General features: G+C 41.7%; 1 protein-coding gene across 7 annotated transcripts in view; it reads left to right on the top strand.

The window, feature by feature from the left end:
* The window catches only part of LOC140730325 (muscarinic acetylcholine receptor M3-like), a 327953-nt gene that overhangs the window by 195249 nt on the left and 109899 nt on the right, over positions 1-22805 (top strand). For 2 of the 7 annotated variants that reach the window (XM_073050580.1, XM_073050582.1), the window contains one exon: positions 5670-5954. The exons of 4 other annotated variants lie outside the window; for them this stretch is intronic. The gene's annotated coding sequence lies outside the window, so the exon portion shown is untranslated. The remainder of the gene's footprint in view (positions 1-5669; positions 5955-22805) is intronic. One more of the 7 variants, XM_073050581.1, reaches the window with a different exon arrangement.

Below are 22805 nucleotides of genomic sequence, written 5' to 3' on the forward strand. Positions count from 1 at the left end.
TACCTTTCCATTAGGAGGTATGAGCCCCACTTCAGATACAGATTACTATGCCAGAAATGGCTGCTTGGTTGTCATCCATATATTTCATCAGGAGTTCCATGTTTGTACTGATGCTGCTGTTAGGCTCTGGCCAAGCCACTTACAATGATGGAACACTAGAGTAATGGAGGCCAGCATGGTGGTGGGGAGGGGCGGCGTAGACAACAGAGAGTCTGCTGGGGACTGGGAAGTTGCCAAGGTTGCTGTGTGCCACCATAGAATCTTAATAGAGTCATAGTCCTTGAAAGCTACAGCACAGAAACAGGTCCTTGAGCCCATGCAAAACCATTTAAACTGCCTATTCCCATCAACATGCACCCGGACCATCTGCCATTTTTCAGCCCATTTTTCCAACTTGTATTACATTACATGTTAAATAACTCCTTATTTCACTCTTGTGTTGGCACGTCGCCAAGTGGTTAAGGCATTGGTCTAGTGATCTGAAAATCACTAGTTCGAGCCTCAGCTAAGGCAGTGTGTTGTGTCCTTGAGCAAGGCACTTAACCACACATTGCTCTGCAATGACACCGGTGCCAAGCTGTATCAGCCCTTATCCTTCCCTTGGACAACATCGGTGGTATGGAGAGGGGAGACTTGCAGCTTGGGCAACTGCCGGTCTCCCACACAACCTTGCCCAGGCCTACACCCTGGAAACTTTACAAGGCGCAAATCCACAGTCTCTCGAGACTAATGGATGCCTGTTATTATTATTTCACTCTGTAAAGGAAGCTAACTGAGATCTGGCAGAACAACAACAAGTATCACTGGACAGAGAATTTTAAAGGATCATTTATTGGAAAGTTTATTTTCTTCTATCTATTGTTACAGACTCAGCAACAATAAATATATGAGTGAGGCAGGGTTTTGATAACAAACAAAACGTTTATTAAACACTGAAAAACAAATCCCCCAAAAGTAAACAAACCACTAACGTAACTGGAAATCAGCTGCTGTGCGGCAGTTTAAACAGTTCTTAAAGCAATGAAGCTTAAACAGTTCTTAAAGTGATGTTGCAAAAACAGTTCAAAGTAGGATTGCAAAAGTTCAAAATGCTTAGTCCATTTAAGGGAGAGACTTTTTAAACGATTAAATTCTCTTTCATGTCGTGTTGTTGCGGTTCCCAGTCGAACTATTTTTCCCACGAAGAACTTACGAAGATGGAAAATGAAACGGCTTAAAGGCACTGACCTTTCCTTTACAACACTGTTCCCAATCCTTTCTGCTATTCACAGGGATTAACACGGGGACAGCCAACGAATTCCTTCCGAATGAGGATCTAACAAGGTCGAACCTGTTTCACCGTCGAAATTGATTTTCCTCGATCTTTTAACTCCCGAACTCTGATCTTCACTCTCCACTGATTTTTACCTAGCAGTATTATCAAGAAACTGCTGGCAATGACCTTTTAAACTTTAGGCATTAAATAAAACTCCATCTTTCAACTAAACTGCGTCATAACATTGAACCACGCAGTGGCATGAAGTCAAAATGGCAAATCCAGCCACAAACTGCCCCTCCTCACAGGGATGGGTCCTCCTTTTATACCCTGTAAAAAAGAAAAAAAAAACACAAAAACCTGTCACATGACCTCTACTGGCGGGAAAATGATGTCACTCCACCATCAGAAGACCACTACCTTAAGTCCAATATAGCTTCAACACCACTCATGTGACAAGAACACCACTGTCACGTGTCACGGGTATGTAACACTATTAATATATTCTTCCACAATTGTTTAATTTTCAAAATTTAAATTAAATTTATTATCAAAGTACATGTATGTCATCATATACAACCCTGAGATGCATTTTCTTGTGAGAATTCACAGTAAATGCAAAGAAACACAACTGAATCAATGAAAGACTGCACACAAAATGGACAAACAACTGGAATTCAAAAGGCAACAAACATATAAATTACAAAAAGATAAAACAAATAAACAGCAATAAATATCAAGAAGGTAAGGTGAAGAATCCTTGACAGTGAGTCTATAATTGGTGGGAATTCAGTGATGGAGCAAGTGAAGTTGAGTGAAGTTATTCCCATTGGTTCACCAGCCTGATGGTTGGGGGTAATAACTGTTCCTGAACCTGGTCTGAGGAGTAGATACCAGAGGACAATATGCTGACTTTAAGGCTCATTCACAAAATTGTTACTCCTGTATATTTATTTCCTTTGAGTTACAACGTGATTTAGAAAATGTACAGACAATGCATTTAAAAGACAGAGGAGGAGCCGTGGGAGATGTGTCTCAGCAAACCTTAGTTCAATAATTCAATTTAATATCAGAATGTATACAGTATACAACCTGAGATTCTTCCTCTTCACAGAAATCCATGAAACAGTTTTAAAAAAACCCCAGAAGAATGAATGATAGAAAAGATTAGAATCCCAAAGACCCCTTCCCCCTCCCATGCACAGTCAGCAGCAAACACATCAACCCTTCCCCTCCCTCTCTCCCTCTCCCCACTTGCTCCAGCAAAAGCATCGGCCCCCATCACCACCACCAACCAAGCAAGCAATACTACAGCCCCCAGAGACCATAATCTATAGTCTATCAAAGACTACTGCCCATCCCAACACTTCAACATTTCAGAAAGTCTCCCTCTCCTCCCCGAGCTGGGCAAGTATAACATTTCTGTGGAAATGAACTTCCAGGCGTCAGAATCATCATGGCTAGAGCTGTAGATAATAGCAACATCTTGCAATTTGCCTCTGCTCTGGTGCAAGGAAAGACCTTTGGCTTCATTCGAAAGAACTACGTTTTTCTTTCCAGTATTTTCTATGATGACAGCACTTGCCCTGATTAGGTTCGCAACTTCCTCATTGTGCAGGCTGCCATGGTCCAGAGGTCTAATGTTTTGTGTACATGCATCATTGCTGCCTTTTGCCATAAGTGAAGGAGATGCAGCTTCCAGCTGCTGTGCGCTGATGGTAACAAGTTGCACAAGCCAGGGCTCTTGTGCAAGTCCAAGTGCACGATTCATTCAAACCACCTTGACAAATGAGACAGTGACAAGGCCAGCTCATCTAGCCTAGTGTCGAGTCCAGCATGTCCAATGACTCCATTACTCAATCCTCACAAACATGTACAGCCTGTTATAGTTGAACCATGGTTCTACATCATCTACCATGCGCTGGAGGACCCCGAATTACTCAATATTTATGGCATATGGGAAACAACTGTTTAAGAGCCAGGTGAGAAGCAAAAGGAAGAAGATTAAGGACTAGACATTCAGAGAAACTAAAAAACTGCAGATGCTGATAATCTGAAATAAGCACTTGGTAGATGAGGCAACATGTGAGAAAAGAGAAGCACTTAACATATCAAGTCCACAGTCCTTCTTTGGATCTTGGAAAGAGAGAAAATAAGTTAGGTATCAGTAGCAGAGAAGGTTGGTGAGGGATGGGTAGCGGTATCTTTGACAGGGTGAGACCAAATCACTTAAATTGACATTAGAACCATAATACCTCTTGTCTATGTTGCCGATAGCAAGGCTTTGGCACATGCCCAACAGGCCAAACTGCAGCAGTGGAAAAAGAACAACTTAATCATAGTAATGATTGGCACCAACTGCTGGCTCTGATACAGACGTAAAGACAGAGTGAGCAACCTAAATTGGAGAGTTCAATATTGAGTCTGGAAGGCTGCAATATGCTCAAATGGAAAACATTTGATCCTTGATCGTGCATCTTGCCTCATCGTAAAAGTACTTGAGGTCACAGATAGATATGTCTGCATAGTGAATGATGAATTAAAGTGCAAGCAACCTAATTTTCAGGATTATTCCTGTGGACACAACAGAAGTTCTTCACACAAGTGCAGTCACCCTCACTGCATTTGACTTTTTTTTTCAATATGGAGGAAGGTAGTACAGAACACCACAGCATAGTACCCACTTCGGCCCACCATGTTTCTATATAAACCTACTCCACAATCAAGCTAAACTTTACCTCTGTTTTTATTGCATTTATGTGCTTATCTAAGCATCTTGTAAATGTCCCTATTGTATCGGGCTCTACCTGTGAACTCCAAGTACCCACAATTTGTATTAAAAAAAATCTACCTCTGACAAATCCCCTAAATCTTTCTCCACTCATCTTAAATGGATGTCCTCTGTTATTAACCATTGCCACCATGGGGAAAAAGGGTGCTCTCTGTTTATGCATCTGATCATCTTATACACATCAAGTCACCTATCTGTCCCTCCAAAGAGACAAGTCCAGTCTCGCTCAACCTTTTCTCAAGAGACGTGTTCTCTAATCCAAGCAGCATCCTGGTAAATCTCCTGTACAACCTCTTTAATGCTTCACATCCCTCCTATAATGGGGTGACCAGAACTGAACACAACACTCTAAGTGTGGTTTAACCAGGGTGCTACAGGGCTGCAATATTACTGTAAGAGCCATGTGTCTGTTCTCGATTTGATTTGTAGTCTGTGTTGCGTGCTTATTATGGCAGCTAGTTACATGAGTGGGGTGTGGTAAAAGCAAAATGAGTAAGTTACTTATTCTTCATGGCAGTTTGTAGATTGGGACTGCTTCTCTTTTCCTGGAAGTTTCATTCAACATTACTTCTTGGGTCCACCCTTGGAGTACAAAGCCTGTTACCATGGAGAAAACCGGTTCAATATAGTTTCTCTGAAAGGATTTGGAAAAATAATTGAGGGATGAAAGACAAGACAAGCAGGATTAACCATGGTTCCAATACATCCTCCATCCTTAACCTGTCACTAGGCTGGAAGAAATCACCCTAATAACAGCAACTTCTGAATAAGAACAGAATGAGCTAAAATGCTCAGTAGGTTGGGCAGCATCTATGAAGAAAGAAACTAAGTTAGAGATCAGAAATGTCATTGATGTGAAATATTCTTCTATACTGTAGCAAGAACATAGTTGGGCCCTTTAAGCAACTGAGCAATAGACATTAAATAATTGAAACTCTAGCTGTGATGCCTGTGGCTTCCCTCTGGTTACTGATTGTTAATCTAAAAGTAACTTGTTTATTTAAACTCTGTTTTAACTAGTTACATACTGATATATTACCTCTATCCTCATATATTCTTACTTGGTGCAATAAACCTTTATGCTTATTGCACCAGATAAGAATGTTGTCTTCCTCCATTATGGGCACAAACCTCAGAAAATGCTGGAGGAACTCATCAGGCCAGGCAGCATCTATGGAAAAGTGTAAACAGTTGACATTTTGGGCTGAAACCCTTCATCAGGACTGGAAAGAAAGAAGGGATGTCAGAGTAAGAAGATGGGGTTAGGAGAGGACAGAAGACTCGAAATTCTGATAATTCCCCATTCACCATTCCCCATTCCTGTTTCCCTCTCTCACCTTATCTCCTTACCTGCCCATCACCTCCCTTTGGTGCTCCTCCTTCTTCCCGATTTTCTATGGTCTTGTCCCCTCCTATCAGATTCCCATTTCTCCTGCCCTTATCCCTTTCACCAATCAACTTCCCAACTCTTGACTTCACCTTTCCCCCCTTCCTGGTTTCACGTATTACTTCCCACCTTGTATTTCTCCCTCCCTTCCCCCCACCTTCTTAATCTGACTTCTCCTCTCCAGTCCTGATAAAGTGTCTTGGCCCAAAACATTGACTGTTTACTCTCTTCCATAGATGCTGCCTAGCCTGCTGAGCTACTCCAGTATTTTCTGTGTGTCGGTTTGGATTTCCAGCATCTACCGATCTTCTCATGCTTGTGATGGGCACAATACTCCCCACCATTGAGGACTTCTTCAAGAGTCAGGAAGGCAGCACCAACCATTAAGGATTCTCACCATCCAGGACATGCCCTCTTCTCTTTACTACAGGAGGCAGGTACAAGGGCCTGAAAACTTACACTCAGCAATTCCAAAAGCTTGCAGGGTGGGAGCCATTTGAAAACTGCAAGTCTCATAGGGGGTGAGTCACGGTTCAAACCAATAAAAAGAAAGGCCGTGTAAGCGGAGCAGCAATTGTTGGGATGCAGCAGTAGAAGGGTGGTATGGCTCTTGCTCAACAGGCTTGGACAAGCGCAGGTGCAGGCTCAAAGTAATTGCCAGTACTTTTTTTCTCTGTGTTAGTACATAGTGCTCTTGGAATGAGTCAGATTTAGTGGTGTGTTCCTTAAATAATTGTACCATGGAGAGCATTCTGACAGGCTGCATCACTGTCTGGTATGGAGGGGCTACTGCACAGGACCTAAAGAAGCTGCAGAAGGTTGTAAATCTAGTCAGCTCTATCTTGGGTACTAGCCTACAAAGTACCCAGGCCATCTTTAGGGAGTGCTGTCTCAGAAGGGCAGTGTCCATTATTAAAGACCTCCAGCACCCAGGGCATGCCCTTTTCTCACTGTTACCATCAGGTAGGAGATACAGAAGCCTGAAGACACACACTAAGCGATTCAGGAACAGCTTCTTCCCCTCTGCCATCTGATTCCTAAATGGACTTTGAAGCTTTGGACACTACCTCACTTTTTGTTAATATACACTATTTCTGTTTTTGCATATTTTAATAATCTATTCAATATATGTAATTGATTTACTTGTTTATTTATTATTATGTTTTATTTTATTTATTATTTTTTTCTCTCTCTGCTGGATTATGTATTGCATTGAACAGCTGCTGCTAAGTTAACAAATTTCACGTCACATGCTGGTGATAATAAACCTGATTTTGATTCTGATTCTGATTGTGTAAAATGTGGGAACTTTGGGAGACCTCCAGTCTCCCTGATAACTCCACCTGCATGAAATGCATCGAGCTGCAGCTACTTAGAGACCATGGTAAGGAACTGGAGCTGTAGCTTGATGATCTTTGGCTGGTACAGAACAATGAGGTGGTGACGTATTGGAGCTACAGAGAAAGTCACCCCAAAGTTGCAGAATGCAGGTATTCAGGTGACTGTCAAGGCAGGGAAAGGGAGCAGGCAGCCAGTGCATGGTATGCCTTTGTCTGTTCCCCTCAGTAATAAGTATACTGCTTTGGATATGGTTGGAGCGAAGGAGTTACCAGGGAGAAGCTGCAGCGAGCAGATTTCTAGTATTGAGTCTGGATCTGTGGCTCAGAAGGGAAGGGGGTAAAGAGGTGAGCTGTAATGATAGGGGATTCATTGGTTAGGGGAACAGAAAGTGGGTTCTGTGGACGAGAATGAGATTTCCAGATGGTTTATTGCCTCCCAGGTTCCAGGGTCAGGGACATCTCAGATCGAGTCTACAGCATTCTTAAATGGGAGGGTAAGCAGCCACAGGTCGTGGTCCAAGTTGGTACCAATGACGTGGATAGGATGGGTAGCGAGGTCAGGCAAAGTGAATTCAGGGAATTAGGCGCGAAGTTAAAGGACAGGACCTCCAAAGTTGTGATCACAGGATTGCTACCCATGCCACATGCTAGTGAGGCCCAAAACAGAAAGATCATACAGTTTAACTTGTAGCTGATGAGTTGGTGTAGGAGGGAGGACATAAGGTTTTTGGATCATTGCATTCTCTTCTAGGGACCTGTACAGAAGGGTCAGTTTCCATATGAACTGGAGAGGGACTAATATCCTAGCGGGTAGGTGTGCTAGTGCTGCACAGTGGGGTTGAAATGTTTAAACCAGAGTTGCAGGGGGATGGGAACCAGAGTGCCAGAACAGATAGTGGAGAGGTTGTGGAGAAAGCCTACATACACAGTCAGGAATCAAAAGGTCATTTCAGTATTGTCATTTAAAGTTTAGTATTGTCATTTAAAGTAAAATTGGATAGGTATATGGACAGGAAAGGAATGGAGGGTTATGGGCTGAGTGCGGGCCAGTGGGACTAGGTGAGTGCAAGCGTCGGCACGGACTAGAAGGGCCGAGATGGCCTGTTTCCGTGCTGTAATTGTTATATGGTCGAGCATGATGGGACTAATATTCTGAGTTGTGTATATGTCAATGTAAAGAGTATTGTGGGAAAGATGGGTGAGCTCAGGGCATGGGTCAGCACATGGAATTATGATATTGTAGTCATTACTGGGACTTGGTTGCAGGACGGGTAGAATTGGCATTTCAATGTCCCAGGGTTCTGTTGTTTTAGACGTGATAGAGCAAGAGGAATTAAAGGGGGAGGGGTGGCATTCCTAGTCAGGGAAAATGTCATGGCCGTGCTCAGTCAGGACAGACTGGAAAGCTCATCCAGAGAGGTTTTATGGGTAGAACTGAGGAATAAGAAAGGTATGACCACGTTAATGGAATTATGTTATAGATCACCCAATAGTCCATGCAATTTAGAGGAGCAAATGTGTTACAAGGAACATAAGGTTGTGATAGTAGGTGATTTTAATTTTCCACATATTGACTGGGACTCCCATACTGTAAAAGAGCTGGATGGGAAAGAGTTTGTCAAATGTGTTCAGAAAAGTCTCCTTAATCCCAACTAAAGAGTGTGATCCTGGATCTCCTATTAGGTAACAAGATAGGACAGGTAACAGAAGTTTGTGTAAGAGAACACTTTGCATCTAGTGATCATAATGCTATTAATTTGAAGGTAATTATGCAAATGATAGGTCCATTCCTCGGGTTGAGATTCTAAATTGGACAAAGATCGATTTTGATGGTATCAGAAAGGATCTGGCATGTGTGGATTGGGATCGATTGTTTTCTGGCAACAGTGTACTTGGTAAAAGTGGAGGCTTTCAAAAGTGAAATTTTGGGAGGACGGAGTTTGTATGTACCTGTCAGATTAAAAGGCAAGCACAGCAGGTTTATGGAACCTTGGTTTTTGAGAGAAATTGAGCCCTTCGTTAAGAGAAAGAAAGAGGTACATAGCAGGTATGGGCAGGCAGGAACAAATTAGGCACTTGAGGAGTAGAAGAAATGCAAGAGAACACTTAAGAAAGAAATCATGAGGGCTAAAATATAATAAGAGGTTGCTCTAGCAGACAAGATGAAGGAGGATTCTAAGGGCTCCTACAGATATATTAAGAGCAAAAGGATAGCAAAGGGCAAAACTGGTCTTTTGGAAGATTAGAGTGGTAATCTATGTGTGGAGCCAAAAGAGATGGGGGAGATGTTTAATGGATCTTTTGCATCTGTATTTACTTGGAAGCTTGATGCAGGGTCTATAGAAGTGAAGAAATGCTGCAGTGAAGTCATGGACCCTATACAGATGACAGAGGAGGAAGTATTTGCTGTCTTGAAGCAAATTATAGTGGATAAATCCCCAGAGCTTGACAAGGCGTTCCCTTGGTCCCTGTAGGAGACTGGTGCAGAAATTGCAGGGTCCCTAGTAGAGATATTTAAAACATCCTTAGCCACAGGAGAGGTGCTGAAAGATTGCAGGTTAGTTAATGTTCCATTGTTTAAGAAATGCTCTAAGAATAAGACAGGAACTTATAGGATGGTGAACCTGACATCAACAGTGGAATGTTATTGGAAAGTATTTTAAGAACTGGATATATAAGTATTTGTATAACGAGGGACTGATTAAGGATAATCACTATGGCTATTCGTATAGTAAGTCAGGTCTAACCAATCTTTCAAGCAAGTTACCAGGAAAGTTGATGATGGCAAGGCAGTGGATGTTGTCTCACATGGACTTTAGGGAGGGCTTTGACAAGGTCCTGCATGTTGGTCAAGAAGGTTCAATCGCGTGGCATTTATGATAAAGTAGTAGATTGAATTAGACATTAGCTCCATGGGAGAAACCAGAGAGTGGTTCTAGATGCTTGCCTCTGCCCGGAGGCCTGTTGGTGTGGTCCAGGCGAAGGTTGATGGGACTAGGCAGATTAATGTTTTGGGCTGAAAGGCCCATTTCTGTGCTGTAGTGTTCAATGACTCCATTACACTAAACTCATCATTCCTTTGATTTTTGCAAAACTTATTTTAGGGTTTCGGCCCGAAGCACTGACTCTGCTTTTGTCCATAGATGCTGTCTAGCCTGCTGAGTTCCTCCAGCATTTTGTGTGTGTTGCTCAGATTTCCAACATCTGCAGATTTTCTCTTGTTTGCTTTTCATTTTAAAATTTTTTATTAGTTTTTGTGTCTTCTACTGATTTGGTGCCACAACATAACAAATTTCATGTTACTTTGGACAGTGATAATAAACCTAATTCTGATTTAGATTCTGATGTGTCACTTATTGAATATTTTCAGGAAATGCAGAATGTAAAACATCTGCTGCTTCTCCTCTTGGACTATTCCAGAAACCAATACATCCACTATCACTAATATTTGCATTATTGTTAGAGTCTTCTGTTTGTCTCTGACCTTTAACTTCTTCAATAAGCCACATTGGATGTATGTTCCTCATCAAGCCCTCCTTTCTCAACAGCACATACTTGTTCTGAAATTTCTGAAATATTTCTTTGTCTGCTATTATATCAGCCTAATTTAGCCAATCCTGTCCTCGTACCTTTGCAATTATCTTTGCTCATGTTTAGGATACTTGTTTTGGTCCCGGTTTCTCATGCTCAAACTGAATTTGAAATTCTATATATGTACCAAGTTCATTCTTTACTCTTGGATCAATTAATGTGAAATCATTAATTAACCCTGCCATATAGCAGATGCCGCCTGGCTTTCTCCTTGGTTGGCTCCACAGTATTTTGCTCTAAAATAAATAATTATAAATACACTATGATTCACCCCTGAAGCTACCCTCACTGATTTGATATTATCAAATTTATATAATTTATATTTTGATTAAAGTTGCCAATAATTATTGCAGTAGTCATGATGTACCCTCTTTATTTGTTGATTTATACACCGTTTTACACTATAGTTATTTCTGGGACTTGTAGGTTAGTCCCATGAGTGACTTCTTTCCCTTACTATTTCTTATCTCCACTTAGACTGATTCTGTGTTTGGGCTTCTGAGCCAATGTCCTTCTTCATCACTGCAATGATCTCACCCTTTATCAAATCCACTTCATTGTCATATGCATATGCACAGGTACAATAAACAGCTTACTTACAGAGGCATCACAGGCACAGAGCATCATATAAGCAGCATTCACAAGAAATAAAACAAACTAATCATAATGTATGCACAAATTTACAATTAGAACAAAAAAGGCAATTTCATTGCAAAGTAACAAAGTGATCTTGGTGTTGCTACACTAATGATTTGGGTTTTGCCAGTTGGATCAACAGAGATACACTAACGCCTTTCCCTTTCTGTCTGCCTTATCCGATATAGCTACAGGTGCCTTCACTAAAGCAAGATTATACTACTCTTCCTTGTTTATTCTTTATGGTGAGTTTAGCATCCAATACCCAATATTTGAGAGATGGGTCCTCCCTCCCCACCAAGGGAGGAGACCCTTCCAGCTAACAAAGTAGTTTAAACACAGTCCAATTCATTTTTAGTGATACATGTTTAAATAGATAAAACTCTTAAAACTCACAGAGGATCTCACAAAAGAGTTCGAAAATACAAACCACTTCTAAAACATAAAGCACAGGTACAATCCTATAAGCAAAAAAAGACATAGTAACAACTTGCGGTCAAAGAAGTTTTCCATCGCAGAGAATGAAGGCAGAGGAATAGATTCTAGTTCACTGGGACATTCTATCATCCTTCTTACTGGTCCTTGACCATTCCTAAAAATCCTGATTGCTCTCTAACATTTATATTGTTATTTTTGCCACTTGGGTGACTTTGCATATGTGTGATATCTTTTTCAGATACATTTTTACATTTTTACACAGACGGTGTAAAAGCTATTGGTGATAGACATCAAAGAATAACGCTGTGAGACTCTACAAGCGTCAGCTTCTGTGTAAAAGGCTAAGCTTGGCAAAAAAAGGCCTTCTGGCCATGTACAGTGAATGTCCATCACAACAAATCTCTTAAATTTATTTTTATTTGCGGTGCCAACCCATCTGCTTTGTTGTAACTATTGTGTACATACAGATAAAGAGCCATTTATTTTAGCTTATCAGTTTCTTCTTATACTGAATGTTTTCTGAGTTCACTTTGATGTTTACATTCCAGATCTTCCTTATACTTTTTGGTTCTTAGTCCCCTGACTTTGCTCTGCACTTGTGGTTTCACTTTCCCTTCCCTAATACCCTTCAAACTAAAATCCCATCTTCTAATTCCAGTTTAACTTTACTCTTTTCTGACTCTACCATCATTTTCCTTTAAGCTGCCAAACTCCTATATACCCTCTTAACAGCATAATGCATGGGGACAATGGTCCTGGTCGCATTGTGATGCAACTTGCCCGGCGTGTAGAGAGCCCATCTTCCTTGTGAATGATCCAAATTCCTCCGCAAACTATGGCTTTCCTTGCTATAGTAGTGCTATGATCACTCAGGTCAAGTATGGTGTTTTCCTAAGGAGTTGTCTATTGGTGGGTCCTCAGATTACTGTACAGTCTGATCCAGGATCCACATATTCTGGTGCAGTGTGAGCTAGAGTAAGTGGTGACTGTGGTTGATGGTTGGTTCTTTTTCATTGCTCAGTCTCTCATTTTGCAGCTGCCACTTGCTCTCTACGGCACAGTGGAGGTCGTAGGTCATTCTCATGTGTCACAGCTCCCTCTCGAATTTATTTCCACTAGGTGTGCCTATTAAGTGGAATCTCTTTCCAGTTTTTGGATGTAATGTTGAGTTTCTTCAGGCTGATTTTGCTGTTATCTTTGAAACTTTTCCTTTGCCCAACAGGAACTCCGGTTTTTATTAGTGACTACAGGAAAGGAGAAAACAGAAAAGGGGGACCAGAGTTATAAGGAAAGAATGAATGCATTAGAACTTTATTCTCTAGCACATAGAGATTGAGGGGAGATTTGATAGAGGTATACAAAAGTAAAAGGGGGTATAGATAGGCCAAATGTAAGCAGGCTTTTTCCACTCAGGTTGGGGGAAACTACAACTAGAGGTCATGGGTTAAAGGTGAAAAGTGAAATGCTTAAGGGGAATATGAGGGGAAATTTCATTCAGAGGGTGGTGAGAATGTGGAATGAAATGCCAGTGGAAGTGGTGGAGTCAATTTAGGTTTAAGAGAACTTTGGATGGGTATGAAAGGCTATGGTCTGGGTGCAGGTCGATGGGACTAGACAATTTAAATATTTTGGCATGGACTCGATGGGCCAAGGGGCCTGTTTCTGTGCTGTAGTTTTCTATGGCTCTAATCCGTGGCTCCAACATCGTGGTCTGGAGATTGCCGCTTTTGGAGTTCTGCTCTTGAACCTTACTCGTACCTCTTTAGTCTCTGGCAGCTTGTTTGTATTGCTACAAATGGTGAGCTCTGGCTCTTCAACACCCTGCTTCAGAATGCTGTGCAGCTGTTTAATAGAATTCTAGAACAGGGAACTAAGGAAGTAAAAAAAGCATTCAGAAGACATCCTAATGATTCCTAAATATTCATTTGTTTCCTCCTTGTTTTAAATTCTATGTAGTTTGTTAGCCATCTCTTTAAGGACTTTGGACTTCTGTGTCATCTATTTGGACTTTGTTAATACACTGTCATCTATTTTCAAAATCACTAATGAACATAGAGTGGTCAGATATTAAAAAAGGGGTAACGATACAATTTTTTCTAGTCCATCATGAAACGTCTGGAAGAAATTGGAACATCTGTGTCATGTGTAACAAAGTTTTGGGTGGTTGAATTTGGTCTGGCGTGAATTGCTATTTCCCAGTATCTTAAGATGAGAGATAATCAAACATGGTGTCAGAAATGCGTATCGCGAATACTGAGAAAGTTAAAGGCTGCCTCTGAGATTAATCCTTCCCTATTGAGACAACATGTGGACGTGTAACAGGAGTCATTCAATCCGTTGAAATAGGACATGATGCAGCAAGTAAAGACGCAAGATTTTTATGCAAATAATTTGTTCAAAAAATTGAGACAGTGAAGGGAAGTAACTGTTTATTGAGCTGATGAAAACAGAGAACAAGATAGAATTGAATTGCATTGAGCTTATTCCTTACATGACCTTCACATACATGAGGACTAAAAATCTTTATGTTACGTCTCTGTCTAAATGTGCAATGTGCTATCATGGTAATTTATAATAAATAGAACAGTCAATGTAACATAGAAATACACTCAAATCAGCTGGAGTTAATCAGTCTGATGACCTGGTGGAAGAAGCCTGCTGGTCCTGGTTTTTATGCTGCGGTACCGTTTCCCAGATGGTAGCAGCTGGTACAGATTAGGGTTGGAGTGTCTAGGGTCCCCAATGATCCTTCAGGCCCCCTTTAACACACCTGTCCTTGTAAATGTCCTGAATCATGGGAAGTTCACAACTGCAGATGCGCTGGGCTGTCCGCACCACTCTCTGCAGAGTCCTGTGATTAAGAGAGGTACAGTTACCATACCAGGCAGTGATGCAGCCAGTCAGGATGCTCTCAATTGTGCTCCTGTAGAAAGTTCTTAGGACTTCGGGGCCCACACTAAACTTCCTCAACCAACCAAGGTGAAAGAGGCGCTGTTGTGCTTAAAGTGGAACTTAAAGGTCTTTACCCTCTCAACCCCAGATCCATTGATGTCAATAGGGGTTAGCCCATCTCCATTCCTCCTGTAATCCACAACCAGCTCCTTTGTTGTTGCGACATTGAGGGGGAGGTTGTCTCACTGTCAGAGAGATGACTTCTTCCTTGTAGGCAACCTCATTATTGTTAGAGATTAGGCCAATCAATGTAGTGTAGGGGGTCCAGTTTGGATAATAGCAAGCTGCAGTTATTATCCTTGACCAGCCTTTCAAAGCATTTGCTTATTGTTGAGGTGAGTGAGACAAGACGCCAGTCGTTCAGGCATGTTACCTTGGTCTTTTTAGGCACAGGGACAATGCTGGATAATTTGAAGCAGGAGGGCACTCTACACTGGGAGAGGGAGAGATTAAAAATGGCTGTAAACACACCTGCCAGTGGACAGTTTTAACTATGGCCATTGGTTTTCTCAGCTTCTGCCTGTACGTTGGCAAAAGCAGGATCAAAGAGTGATCTGATTTTCCAAAAGCTGGGCAAAGGAGAGCTTTGTAAGTGTTGCAGAAGGGAGTGTAACTGCGGTCAAGTGTCTTACCTCCACGAGTGCTCAACTGGATGTGCTGCCAAAACTTCGGAGGGACTTTTGTCAACAACACTCGACTAAAATCACTGACGATGATAAAGGCAGCCTCTGGGTGTGCACTCTCCAGTGTGTTGATGGAAGTGTAATGTTATTGTATCTCTAGTCATCGGGAAAAGAATTTCACCATACCAATCTGCCCTCGTATAAATCTCTGGATAAAATATCAGGTGTGTTGCCAGTGCATTGCAAAGGCTTAGTGATGGAACAATTGCCCCTTTCAATTTCTTTACACACAACCAGAAGCATGGAGAATCCATTCACAATGTTGTAATGGAGCTATAATGTTAGTGGGTAATGACACTGCAGTTTTGAAGTTTTGAAGGGTTCACAGATGAAGCATCACATTATTATGGAAGCAGGGAGTCCAGGCAAAAAGCATAGCCACCACATGAGACAAAATAAGTGCTAGAATAATACTTAACTGACATACAGAGTCATTGAACATCAGCTAGTAATGTTGAGTATAGGTTATTCATGTAGTGAAGAGTAAGACAACAGGTAGACCGGGGAAGCACTATGCAGATGATCTAGATGTTTCAGGGCTTTTTTTGTATGGCAATACTGGCAGCTGAAAAAGATATGCTCTGTTAATGAGGTTGGAGGGGGTAACTTCAGGTCATGGGTCATGAAAGGTGAAAAATTCAAGGGAAACATGAGGGCAAACTTCACTCAGAGGGTTGTGAGGTTATGGATCAAGCTGCCAGCACATGTGTTGCATGTAAGCTTGATTAGATAGTTTAAGAGAAGTTTGGATAGGTACGTGGATGGTAGGGGTATGAAGGTCGATGGCCCCAGAGGAGGTCAATAGGAGTAGGCAGTTTAAATGCTCAGCAGTTTCTGTGCTGGACTTTTCTATGACTCTAATGAAGAACAGTGTGCAAGAAGATAGCATGAAATGGATGACATAAGCTAAACAAAAATATAGAGAAAGTTAGATTCAGAATTGTAATTGAAAGCAGTGATTGGCATTAAATGAGGTGCAGAGAAAAAACACACTAGAAGCATTTGTACTAAGAGCATTAAGACTATAAGATATAGGAGCAGAATCAGGCCATTTGGCCAATTGAGTCTGCTCCACGATTTCATTGTGGCTAATCTATTACCCAGCTCAACACCATTCTCCTGCCTTCTTCCTGTAACCTTTGACACCCTTAATAACCAAGAACCTATCGACCACTGTTTTAAATATACTCAATTATTTTTTTTCTCCACAACCATTCATGTGACAATAAATTCCATAGATTTGCCACCAGTCAAAGAAATTCCTCCTTATCTCTGTTCTCCAGGGACACCCCTCTATTCTGAGGATGTGCCCTCTGGTCATAGGTTCCCCCACTTTAGGAAACATTCTCTCCACACACACTGGACCTTAGAAAACTCAATAGATTTCAGTGAGACCCCCCTTCCCCCCACTGTTCTTCTAAACTCCAGCAAGCACAGGCACAGAGCCATTCAACACTCCTCATTGTCATGAACATCCTCTGTATCCTCTTCAAAGCTAGCACATTTTTGCTTAAATAAGGAGCTTAAACTGTTCACAATATTCCATATGTGGTCTGACCAAAACCTTTCAAGCCTCAGCATTACATCATTGCTTTTATAGAACATAGAAAACCTTCAGCGCAATACAGGCCCTTTGGCCCACAAAGCTGTGCCGAACATGTCCTTACCTTAGAAGTTACCTAAGGTTACCCATAGCCCTCTATTTTTCTGAGCTCCATGTACCTGTCCAGGAGTCTCTTAAAAGACCCTATCGTATCCACCTCCACCACCGTCGCCGGCAGCCCATTCCACGCACCCACCACTCTGTGTAAAAAAGCTTACCCTGACATCTCCTCTGTACCTATTTCCAAGCACCTTAAAACTGTGCCCTCTCATGCTAGCCATTTCAGCCCTGGGGAAAAAAGCCTCTGACTATCCACACAATCAATGCCTCTGATCATCTTATACACCTCTATCAGGTCACCTCTCATCCTCCATCGCTCCAAGGAGAAAAGGCCGGGTTCACTCAACCTATTCTCATAAGGCATGCTCCATAATCCAGGCAGCATCCTTGTAAATCTCCTCTGCACCCTTTCTAGGTTTCCACATCCTTCCTGTAGTGAGGTGACCAGAACTGAGCACAGTACTGCAAGTGGGGTGTGACCAGGGTCTTACATAGCTGCAACATTATCCCTTGGCTCCTAAACTCAATCCCACGATTGATGAAGGCCAATGCACTGTATGCTTTCTTAACCAACACGGTCAAATTGCATAGCAGCTTTGTGTGTCCTATGGACTTAAACCCCAAGATCCCTCTGATCCTCCACACTGCCAGGAGCCTTACCATTAATACTATATTATGTCATCATATTTGACCTACCAAAATGAACCACTTCACACTTATCTGGGTTGAACTCCATCTGCCACTTCTCAGCCCAGTTTTACATCCTATCAGTGTCTCACTATAATCTCTGACAGCCCTCCACACTATCCACAACACCCCCAAACTCTGTGTCATCAGCAATTTACTAACCCATCCCTCCACTTCTTCATCCAGATCATTTATAAGAATCAGAAGAGTAGGGGTCCCAGAACAGATCCCTGAGGCACACCACTGATGACCGACTTCCGTGCAGAATATGACCCGTCTACAACCACTCTTTGCCTTCTGTGGGCACACCAGTTCTGGATCCACAATGCAATGTCCCCTTGGATCCCATGTCTCCTTACTTTCTCAATAAGCCTTGCATGGGGCACCTTGTCAAATGCCTTGTTGAAATCCATATACACTACGTTTACTGCTCTTCATCAATGTGTTTAGTCACATACGAGCCTGATAGAATTTTTTGAGTAAGGCAAGACCAGCCTTTCACAATGCCATGTTGACTATTCCTAATCATAATTATATTCTAGTCCTCTCAAGGTAGATGCCAACACTGCATTTGCCTTCCTTACCACTGGCTCAACCTGCAAGTTACCCGATAGGGAATCCTGCATAAGGACTCCCAAGTTCCTTTGCATCTCTGATTTCTGAAAATTTCTCCCCAGTTATAAAATGTCTATGCCTTTATTTCTTCTCCCAAAGTGCATGGCCATGTACTTCCCTGCACTGTATTCCATCTGCCACGTCTTTGCCATTTTCCTTATCTATCTAAGTCCTCTGCAGACTCCCAGTTTTCTAAATCTGTCTGCTCCACCATCTATCTTCATATTATCCGCCAACATGCCTACAAAGTCATCAATTCCATCATCCAAACCATTAATGTGTAATGTGAAAAGAAGCAATTCCAACACTGACCCCTCTAGAACTCCACTAGACACCAACTGCAAACCAGAAAAGGTCCATTTTATTCCAAGTCTTTGCCTCTTGCCATTGAGCCAATCTTTTATCCATGCTCAGATATTTCCTATATAATGCTATGGGCTCTTATCTTGTTTAGCAGTCCCATATGTGGCAGCTTGTCAAAGCCCTTCTGAAAATTCAAGTAAATGACATCCACTGACTCTCCTTTGTCTATCCTGCCTGTTATAAAATCAATTCAATTTCCTCAAGAATTTCAGCAGATCTGTCAGGTAAGATTTTCCATTAATGAAATCATGTTGAGTTTGGCTTATTTTATCATAAGATCAAAAGACATAGGAGCATAATTAGTCTATTCAGTCCATCGAGTCCACTCCGCCATTCCATCATGGCTCATCTTAGATCCCAATCAACACCCATACACCTGCTTTCTCGCCATATCCTTTGATGCCCTGACCAATCAGGAAATGCTCAACTTCCACCTTAACTATACACACAGACTTGGCCTCCACTGCAATCTGTGGAAGAGCATTTCACAGTGTTACTACTCTCTAGCCAAAAAAATGCCTCTTTATCTCTGTTCTAAAGGGTCACCTCTCAATTTTGAGGCTATGCTCTCTAGTTCTGGATACCCCCACCATAGGAAACATCCTCTCCATTTTGACCCTATCTAGTCCTTTCAGCATTCAGTAGGTTTCACTGAGATCCCCCACATTCTTCTAAATTCCAGTTGCCAATACAGGCCCAAAGTTGCCAAATGCTCCTCCTATGTTAACCCTTTTGTTCCTGGAAAATTCCTCGTGAACCTCCTCTGGACTCTCTCCAATGACAACACATCCTTTCTGAGATATGGGGCCCAAAATTGTTGACAATACTCCAAGTGCAGCCTGACTAATGTCTTATTAAGGCTCAGCATTATCTCCTTGCTTTTATATTCTATTCCGCTTGGAAATAAATGCCAAAATTGCATTTGCCTTCTTTACCACAGGCTCAACCTGTAAATTAATCATCTGGGAGTCTTGCATGAAGGCTCCTAAGTCCCTTTTCTCCTCAGAGGTTTGAACCTTCTCCACATTTAGATTATACTCTGCACTATTGTTCCTTTTACCAAAATGCGTTATCATCCATTTCCCAACACTGTATTCCATCTGCCACTTTCTTTGCCCATTCTTCCAATTTATCCAAGTCCTGCTGCAATCATATTGCTTCCTCAGCACTACCTACCCCTCCACCTAGCTTTGTTTAATTGCTTATCTTGGTGTTATCCACCTATCCTTGTATTATTTTTGTATAAAACTTCGCCACAAAGCCATCAATTCCATTATGTGCCTCCAAGTACTTCAAAATGTCATCCTTGATAATGGACTCCAACATCTTACCAACCACTGAAACCAACTTAATGAGACATGAGAAATGCCATTAATCTTAAGGCAATGCTGCTGGAACCAACAGGTCATAATATAGTGTTGACTGACTATACTGATTCAGCAGTAGATGCTGAAAATGATAAACCCAAGGAATAATGAGAGCCATGTTGTGGAGTTCATCACAACATACCATTGAGATGGTACACCCATACACTACACTACATTAAACTCCATACACCTCAGATGAGGCAAGGTTACATTGCAAGACAACTACATATAGCTTTGCTAGTAGAACATAATGGGTCAGACACCATCTATGGAAATGACCAATCAACATTTCAGATCAAGGCCCTTCATCTGTACCAGAAGGAACGAGTGAAGATAGCTAGAATAAAAGGGTGGGGGAAAGGTGTAGAGCAAGAGCTTGCAAGTGATAGTTGGATTCAGGTGAGCTGATGATAGGTAGATGAAATGGGCGGTGGCAGAGGGAATGATGTGAAAAGCTGGGAGGTGATAGGTCGAATCCCTCCAAAGATTCTGCTTGATTTGCTGGTTCCTCCAGTACCAATATGTATTGCTCCAGATTTCCTGCATGTGGTGTCTCTCTTGTGTATCCAATGGAGCAGGGCATCCATTTTCAGGGGAGTAAGCACCAACTCAGGAGCACAAAGAGACTTGTTTATTGGAAATGGGTGTGAAGGAAGCAACGGCAAGTCTGTACAGTGACAACAGTTCTGGGGGAAATGTGACCCATTAGCACCAGATCTGGTGCGACAGTCCATATCAAGAAGACTTTGTGGCAAGGTGAAGCACGAAGCAAATGGACTGCTACAGCGAATGTTCATTGTGACGAGAGATCTGAGCAAGAATGGCTGGAGTGCCCGAGACTAGAACCGAGAGACAATACAAGACTGAAACGAGGACAGGATTCTAAACTAGACGAAGACGAGAATCCAAAGTTGAGCTGAGGATTGTGCGCTAAAACTCAGTTCAGATGCTCTTGAAATTTTAAAATCCTAGCGCCAAAACATGGCCGCCAATTAGTGGGGAGGCCTGAATCTTTAAAGGTGCCATGCCAGTTATCTATATTCCAGAGAGTCGGAGCATCTAAACCCTATAGCTGGCAGGGTCATATCAGTTTAGTCTTTTTTAAAAAGAATATGTGATACTTCCAACATTCCTGTTACTGATTGTGTATCACATTGTGTTGCTATTATATTGAGTGCAGCCACTTCAAGAGTCATCCCCCTAGGTCAATAGACAATGCTATGCTCAATGGAGAACATTTCTATGTTTTCCATTTGTTTTATCATTATCAATTTGAATTACTACCTATTTTACAGTATTGTAGAAGTACTGAGACAGAAACTTTAGTTCCATTTTTAAAAGTAACTATTCTACCTATATTTTATCAAGGATAATGATTACATTTCCAGAAAACTTCATTGGATGTAAAGTATTTTGTGAAATGCTGTGGTTTTGAAAGGGCTTTATAAAGGGAGTGGTGCAGTGATTCGTGTAGCAGATCCGCTGCCTCAGATTTCCTCTCACATCCCAAAGACATATGGATTAGCACGTTAGTTGTTGTATTTCCCTGGTTTGGATGGGTTGTATATTCTCAGGTAAGGGAGTTGATGGGTAGATGGGAAAATAGCTCAATTAGTTTGCTCTGTGAGCCACCATGATCTCAATGTGCTGAATGGCCTTGTTATATATCATACAGAAATGTAAATACTTTCCTTATTACTGAAAGCAGCCAAAGCTTCATATAAAGTTAAGGGGAAAGGAATTAACTTTGAAAATGGATTAATGGTTGCAACTTAAGAATTGCACTGTAACGTAAATGTAACTTCCATCAACAATTCTAGAAGTTCACTTGTTATCATGGTGACTGCCTTTCCAAATTACAAGAGCATACTGCATGTGACTCCAGACCCACTGCAACGTTACAGTCTTTTAGATGTCCTCTAATATGTCAGCACACCCCAATGATTCTGTATTGTACCACCCAAACAACGTTAAATATAGAACAGTATAGCACAGTTGTGCCAAGCTAAATTAATGACACCTAACCCTTTCAGCTGCACGTGATCCATAATCCTCCATTCTCTGCACATAATCTGCCTGCCTAAGAGAATCTTAAATGGCTCTAGAGTATCTGCCTTCACCACCAGCCCTCTGGCAGTGCATTCTAGGCAAACTCAACTCTCTGTATAAAAAAAGTTGCCCCACACACCTCCTATAAACTTAACCCCTCTCTCAACTTAAATCCATGTCTTCTAGTTTTAGATATTTTGACCCTGGGAAAAAGATACTGTCTCTCTACCTCTGCCCCACATATAGTAATTTTTAACCTTCCATCTGGACTCACATGGTTATCAGGTTTGCAAATGCAGTTTGACTGGTTGTCCGTCATGTTCGACGATGACAGATCTGTGCAGTTCTGTTGCGTGTTTTAGGTGGCTGCTAAGTCCAGGTTGTGAGTGATGTAAAGGGAGGGGCAATTAAGCCCGCACTAGGCATCTCCCATGATCAAAGGCAAGTCGAGGATTTAAAAATACATGAGAAAGTCTGCACATGCTGAAAATCCAAAGCAACATGCACAGAATGCAGGAGGAGCTTAGCAAGTCAGACACCATCTTGGAGATGAATCCACAGTTGGTATTTCAGGCTGAGACCTTCCATCACGACTGGAAGGAAGGGGGAAGATGCCAGAATAAAATGATTTCATAGGCTGTAAAATAATTTAAAACATCCCAAAACTGAGGTCACTTTAATATAATAGTGAATTCCTTCTAATATTTTTTCCTGTGACACAAGAGATTCTGCAGATGCTGAATTTCTGGAGGAACTCAACAGGCCAGGCAGTATCTGTGAGGGGAAATAAACATGTTGGCTGAGACCCTTGATGAGTGCATATTGTATGTACATATATTTTGTGTGGATGTATTTCCTGCATACATCTTCCTGATAGAGTGGTATATGTACCTTGACAGAAGTTTATTAGATTATGAGAGGCATTGATAGGGTAGACAGTCAAAATCTTTTTTTCCCAGGACAGAAATATGAAGTACCAAAGCACATG

Source organism: Hemitrygon akajei, chromosome 7 (assembly GCF_048418815.1).
Source record: "Hemitrygon akajei chromosome 7, sHemAka1.3, whole genome shotgun sequence".
Classification (NCBI taxonomy): Eukaryota; Metazoa; Chordata; class Chondrichthyes; order Myliobatiformes; family Dasyatidae; genus Hemitrygon; species Hemitrygon akajei.